Genomic DNA, 7,957 nt, shown 5'->3' with positions numbered 1-7,957 from the left:
AGCTCGCCAAAACATAATTGAAATACAATCGAATAAGCAGATTTAAACCCAAAAAGCATACGTGTTAGATATTACTGAAGGTAGTTCTAAAAGTGTGCTTTTCGAACATTAACGCACAAACTTCAAATAATTTTTGTAATATAAGAATATTTTTGTAAACCTGTATTGCAGTGGAAATGACAAGTGTATCACAGCAATGTTATTAAACAAGAAGTAAACAGTGAATTTTAGCAGCGACTAAATCAAAATAAGATTCTTATGATTCAACATGCTTATTTGAATTTTGGTTGTGCAAACAAAATAGTTTGATTCCAAAACTACAAGCAGTTCTAAAACTGCAAGTTGATGTCCGCTCGATACAACGTACATGACACTATTATGTCCGTTTCTCTTGCCCATGCCACTTGATCTTTTACGATTTTATTTCAGTAGAAAACTCTGCGAGCTCATGTGTTTTCTGTGTGGCATATTATGCATCGTGTTAAACGACGATAGGGACTTAAAAAGACGATAGGGACTAAGCAGAAAGAAAATGGCGAATGAATTAGAAAACCGGCTATATTCTATACTTTGTCATAATATCGTATGCGGCATCAATAATTTCTAAAATTTGCCTATTATATTGGAATGTAAACATATCAAAATAGTGATCAAATCTAAAGACAAAAAGATAAAAAAAAACTAAAATACACTGTAAAGCGTTTTTAATCATTTTACCTTAAAGGTGTATTTTGTTGGGTTAACCGTCGCACCGACACAATTATGGGTCATATTTTGATGGTGGAGGACACTGGCACCAGATCAGAAAGAAAATGCCTCCGTACATGTTATACCCTATCCCTAGGTACTCTATAAGAACCATGGTCATGAACGGGAAAATATACTAACCCATTTCAATCGCGTATTTCATACCTAAAACACGCAGTTCAGTAAATGTGTACTATTGATATTAAACAAGCGATAATTTATCTTCCATCGTGCCCCAGTCACATTGTCTCAATATTCCATATTGCAGAGATGCTCCATATATTTTATGCTTTAGTCAACGTTACAGGAAAAACTTGCGTGAACTCCCCTAATGAACATCCGGTCTAGAGGTCACGGCAGTGTGCACATGTTAAACGAAATGTAAACAAACAAAAACAGAATGCAATATATTCACAGTTTTACGATAAGACTCGAAATGATGAATGAAATTCATCTTGTATATGATTTTGAATTTGAAATCATACATTGGTATACATCTATTCTGTTTATTTAATTCATTTTGCACATTTATGCTGCATATAAACATTTTAGCGTACTTGTGTAGCAAAATAACGACTGACATACATTTTCACATCAGCCAATCAGAGTGTGACTGTAATCTAGAACGGAACTTCACCAGGGAAGTTCAAGCATGTTTTTTGTGTACCTTTGAAAAAACTGTAAACTACACGTTGTTTTTCTAAGATAAGAAGTATTGAAGAAATGTGACCTGTACACAACGGGAGATAAATTACTGCTTGTTTAATATTAATAGTACACATTTACTGAACTGCGTGTTTTAGGTATGAAATACCCGATTGAAATGGGTTAGTATATTTTCCTGTTCACGACCATGGTTCTTATAGAGTACCTAGGGGTAGGGTATAACACGTACGGAGGCATTTTCTTTCTGATCTGGTGCCAGTGATGGAGGAAGACCTCAGTTGACCCTTCATGCATTATTCATCACGAGCGGACACCTGGGTAGAACCACGAAATTTCCGTAAGCCAGCTAGATGGCTTCCTCAAGGTGTGTGTGGGGTTGAGGGAAGATTAATTATAAGAATATTAAACTAACTTTTGAAAGGGAATTTGCTTTATGAAAGCAGAAATGAGCATTTTTGTTCCTTAAATAAAAAAATGATTCTGTTGAAGTGACCACTTTTAAATAGATTAAGATGGACAAAAGGAAGTGTAGCGATGGTGTTTTGACATGTTCAACATTTTAGAATGTATTTTAATTAGAAAAACAAAACGTATATAACAGTCTTGCAGGTGCAGAACATATCTTTAAGTTAAATCTAATTGAATATAGTTTATTGATAAAAATGTTTAGGAGGATTTCGGATAATCCCACGTATTCTGTAATTTGTTGTATATTAAGATATGACACAGCTTTCAAGTACGAATGCGTGAAATTGCCCGAGATGTGATCGGTATGTTTATGGAATCTTTTGCAAAATTAAGGTTGTGCCATTTTCGAAGCATTTTACTCAGGTTAGCGGTCAAAGCTTTGTAACGCTTTAGACGAACAAACAGATTATACTACGATGTTTGCATATTGATGTCATTTACCGGGCATTCATCTTGATACCTATGTACCAAGTCTTGATTGTAAAACACGTGTTTCCTAGACAAGACACTTTTGATAATGCATATATCAAATCTTATTTTTTGACATAAGAAAATAATATTTTAAATACAAGTCTAATAGTATTTGCAGTATAACCCACAAGTACTCTCCTTTAGTCATCGTAAATAGTACAAAAATAAGTTTTAAAGGACGATCTGATACATTATCAACGCCGTATGTTTACAAATATAATAGGTGTTATCTTTATTTCATTCCGCACGTGCACAAAAGTAAATATCGCAAACCTTTGCCTTTAACTACGACTGGTTTTGTACACCTCTTTACAATTTTTATGTAAGCGAAGTTTTCCGTTCAAATATATTTTGTATTCATCATTTTTAGACATAAAAATATGTTTATAAAAATCGAGCCTAAGGAAGCTTTTTTTATTGACCTTACACAAGAGTTTGAACAACAAATAATTTAATCAGAAATAGAATTGTAGGTTCGTTGAGCCTATGACCTCGTAATATAACTATGTGTTACAGCTGAGACTCTGCCTAAACTGATTTCTCGCACTATCAATGGAGAATAGAATATGTTTTCGTACATGTAACCTTAGTATGCTAATAGGACTAAAAGCTGCTTTTGCAAAGAAGTTTAGCAGAACAGAGTTAGATTTTTAGTGTATATTAATCTTTCATACATGTATACCGATACTAGAATAACATGTAGAATTTTGTGTTTACGACTTAGTTGGAATCTTAAATGAAAAAGTTCGGAGAATACAACCGTTAGTATATAGACAGAATATTATACTCTGGACGGTCAAAATAAAACAAAAATGTTTGACAAGTGCATTACATTGAGCTGAACTCCGATGTCAATATTATCTTTTGACAGATAATTTAAAGGGATATATTCAATATGTTAAGTGTGTGGTATCTTCGTTTTTGAAAAGAGGTCCTTAATCAATTAGGAATTTTATTTATTGATACGTGCTGAAAGTTTGGAAAGATAACATGGCCAAACAAGCACATTTCATTTTTGGTAATGTTATCTAATATACAAGTATCTTATCAACTGATAAAAAGAGATGGCGCGCAATATTTGATGAATACGGAGCCACTTACGTGACACCATAGAGTTTTGCTTCGTTGAAATGAAATCTTATTTTTTAATTGTCGAAATCTTCTCTCGGCAGAACGAAATTTCATTTCGTTAACGAAATTTCGTGATCACGAAGAAGAAATATATATCATTTTTGTAACACAATATTCTTCCATTATAAATTTATTCATAATTGTGAAGTCGTACTGCATAAAAACGATACTCTATTAGTAATAACGTAAATAGTTTAACGATTTAATTATTAACTCCTTACAGTGGTATGCTTATTCGTTATAATGAAATTTACTTATAACGACATATTAATGTTTATTCGTCTACACGATATTTTATTTCGATTTTTATGTTTAAAGATTGCATTAAAACGAAGAACAGAATAAGTAATCGGTACATATACTTCACATATTTAATGCTTATCGTTCTTTTGATAGTCTATAGAGTCCCCGAGTCACTGTCGAGTTTGCTCCAATCAATCATGATCTTGCGGCATTTTTTCGTTCTGGACAACTGGCTTTTTAAGCTTTTTCTATGGGATTAACTTTAATTATCTCTTTTCTAGTGATCTCAAGTATTACATTTTACTGGAAGCATTAGTTAATGGTCCTATACCGAGTATGTTCCAGCCTGGTCCTTTGTTTTATATTTGGTTCCTCAACAAGGAACAGGGCTAAAAAGTATTATTCTACTAACATCTAACGCTGATATATAAGTTATTTTTAGCACTTGTCACATTTTTCCATGCTTGATCTGTTTTATTGCATCCATCCCCACATCGCATTATTTGCCTGTTGTTCGTTAGTTCTACGGTCAGACAGGTATAATTTTAACAGATTTTAACGTATTACGTTAAAACTATACATAATCGAGTATGTTGCACAGGCAAGAGCACATGATTTACTTCTCAAACGCATCAATCAAAACTTAAGACAACTGATTAAACACTATGACAAGATTTGTCGCAAGCAAGAGTCAGGTCAGTACCTCAAAGGTAAATGTAACAGGAAAGGCAACTTGTCTAACATATTATGGAGCTTGTAATCGAACAGCTAACACTAATTAAAATGCCTTATAAATTGTGTGTCCCGACCTGGCTCTCTCTCTCTCTCTCTCTCTCTCTCTCTCTCTCTCTCTCTCTCTCTCTCTCTCTCCTGATCATGCTTTACGATAGTAACAATCGCAACAGGAAGGGTTAATTCTGACGTAAGTGCCCTTTGTCTGAAACCTTTACCTTGCGGTAGGCATGCGCCATAAATTATTGTGTTTCATTTTAACCCATTGAATTGTTAAAAAGGTATAAGTAAGACACAGAAGAACAAACGAACTAACTAACATACAAAAATACAATGCTATTTGATTGTATTTAAGTCGACCTTAGTCTGAATAAACTTGGTAAGTACTTTTTGTCCATGTTTTATACGTTTGAAGTAGAGGACGTTTTGAAGTATTCATATGGAACTATAAGTTAAATGCCAACCCCTGACGAAGGTTCAAACGTATAAGACTTTCAGGGCAAAAGGTACACAAGCATTTGTCATTGGTTACCTACCATGTTTATTCAGACTAGGGTCGACTTAAATACATTCGAATAGCCAGAATTTGACAACAAACAAAAATATACCCGGATGCGAATACATAATTACACGTACCATGTATATCAGTTTCTAATCCATCAGGAATTAAAAAAGAATCAAATACTTTAGACACTTGAAATCTTATTTACTATAATTGGCAATTAAAACCTAGGCATTTTCAAATATCAAAACTGTAATCACCTTAGACATTTCACTTCTACAGATTTCAACTTAAAACTTGTTATTTATACATATAAATACGTCTATAATTGGGCACCTTTGTGATGTCCTGTTATCGCTAATGACGTAACAGTCTGAAAATATTAGATTAATTCATATAACTCACAACATCGCAATTATGTTTTGTTATAGAATAATTGTGATCAAAGACCATTCACGTTCTTTACAAGATTGAGTAGTTTTGCTACAGTTGGCTTCCTAATTAGATACCCAGCTGCTTTTAAGGTATCAGAATCCTTATCATAGATAGATAGAAATCAAATGATGAAGGTTTGTTTAAGGAAGTGCTATGATTTATGATATAATTGCCAATCCTTTGCTTTCCTACGAGTATTCCGATTCAAAGTTATACTTTCACTTTTTTATTTTACTTCAAATAGACCCTTCTGTCAGACAAATATTCCCCTTGAAATAAGTACAAGTTTAATACTTACTCTACCTGGCTAATAATTATCACTCTAATTACAACGCTAAATTCTATTAAATGTAGTGGCTGTTGTTAAAGTAAGAAAGAAAAACTTGATAATGTATAAGTAAGGCTTGTATATGTATTGAAATGGCTTGTTCGTGCGCATGCGTGCGTATGTAAGCAAGTCGTGTGTACGTCCATGTGCTTTGAGTTGCGGTTTGGAGGGGCTAGGGTTCTGAAACGCGACTTTCCCCGTTGTATATTCTCCCTTATTTTGAATGTATAAAAAATAGTTACAAACACGAAAAAAAAACCTTCAAATGTAATACTCTATTAATATTTGCTTTATTTAGAAATTATAATAATAAAAGCCTTATAATGATTATTGACATTTTCCTATCCACTGTAATTTTGTATAATACGTAAGTGCTGTACTGATTTTTACTTAACCATGGGCCACATTTTTAATTTCTCTAAACATATTGTCACCTTTACAATTTATAACGTTTCCTCTTAGATCCATTTCATGAACAACATCAGTAATGATTCCATTTTCTCTTCCGCTATTTTTATCTCCATTAGCTTCTGAAAATGTAAAATATTAGCTGTTTCTGCTTTGATCCTTTATCCAATTTATGTCTCCTTTAACGTTTGAAGATTGTTGCATTCAGTCTTAAAGATTCTGCACAACTGCCTCCTCTCTAACTTTTAGTTGCAGTGCTTCTGGTGAAAGATAGATGGAATGTTTTGCTCCATTTAATCTTTTCATTAATGCTCACGGATGTCTAAAAAACAGTTTGCTGGTAGATTATCCTTCTTGAGTTAAACAAATCGATCTTACCTTAAAGTTTTGGAAGTCGTGCTCGCCTATTACAGGGTACATTTCAGGTATGAGTGCGACTCAGTTATCGTCATTGGTGCAATTGCCGCCTCCTTATAAACTTTAAAATTTTCAAGAATAATAAAAAAAGAAAAGAAACACAGCAATATATGAGTATTTAAGTGAAAACTGGACATTTTTGTTATTATAACTGGCAATTATGAATAACCATCGTATCATAATAATGAAAAATCGCATACATGTTACCTTACCTTTTTATCAACACTTACAGGAAAAAAGTAGGTTTATTCATCACTGTTGAAATATTACATATCGATATTGTGTTATCTTTAAAAGGCATACCTAGTTGACAAAATACAGATGTATGATTAACTGTTATCTGAAAACGATGATGATCAGGCGAATTTTCTGACATCTTTTTGTCGTCTTATTCAGTGGTAATTTTGTCATCCATGTATCATATGAAATATTGCAAGAGTAGTAACTATAGGTACATAGTTGAAACTTTAAGAAACTTTATATACTTTTGCAAGCTTTATTTCGATATTGTTTAGATCATTCTGATTCAGAAAAAAACATTGCCACAATAGCTAATATTAGAAAAATCGTCGAACAACAACTCCTCCTAAGCCATTGATCCAATTTAAATAATTTCTCAGAAATTGTTTTTGGTTCCACTGTGTCAAAAAAAAGCGGCGACTAATTGGCGTCGCTAATTTTCAAATTTCTAAGATATGCATATAGTGAAAAATGTTTAATTTTAAGAAACTTCTGGCACGGTGTGTAGTTTCACACTGACGTTCTTTGCATGAGCCTCTACCACAAGACTGTTCAAATTATTCTTCGATATAAGTATACTGTTAGAACTAACCCAATTTTAAATAATTGCACAATTTGTTTCGTTGGTGATATATATATCGATATGAAAGAAGCTTTAAAAAGCAGAATAACCTGCTTTTTAACCTATGTTAACTCTTTACTAAGATTGCTCAAAGTCGTCAAGAAAAATGCAAAGCAAATAAAAAAGGAAAGGGAGTCTACAAATAATTTTGAAAGAATGTGCCAGAATTTTTTTTCTTCTTTTTTTTTTTGTTTTGTTTTGATTAACCGCCAACCAATAATGTTCATATTGTTACAATTAACTAAAACATTGCAGATAAAGCTGTAATATGGACAATCTTTAAGTGCACTGTCGTCCCGGTCTTCCAAAACGGGGCTCCCTGTAGTGTCGCACGACAACTGGCGTAAAATGAGCCCGTGAATGTCTTTGCTCAGGGACATTAACTTAAACTATCATATCTCTTCCATAAAGAAACGCCTAAAATATATTTCATAGGCCTTTACTATAAAGCACTTTGTAACCTGTTGCCATGTTCATCCAGTATTTATCATTTTCTTGTCCACGAGACTCGTAAAATGAAATACATGTTTCATCATCTGTTTCGATT

This window comes from Mercenaria mercenaria, chromosome 3 (genome assembly GCF_021730395.1).
Source record: "Mercenaria mercenaria strain notata chromosome 3, MADL_Memer_1, whole genome shotgun sequence".
Lineage (NCBI taxonomy): Eukaryota > Metazoa > Mollusca > Bivalvia > Venerida > Veneridae > Mercenaria > Mercenaria mercenaria.
Note: the sequence above shows the minus strand (reverse complement) of the source record.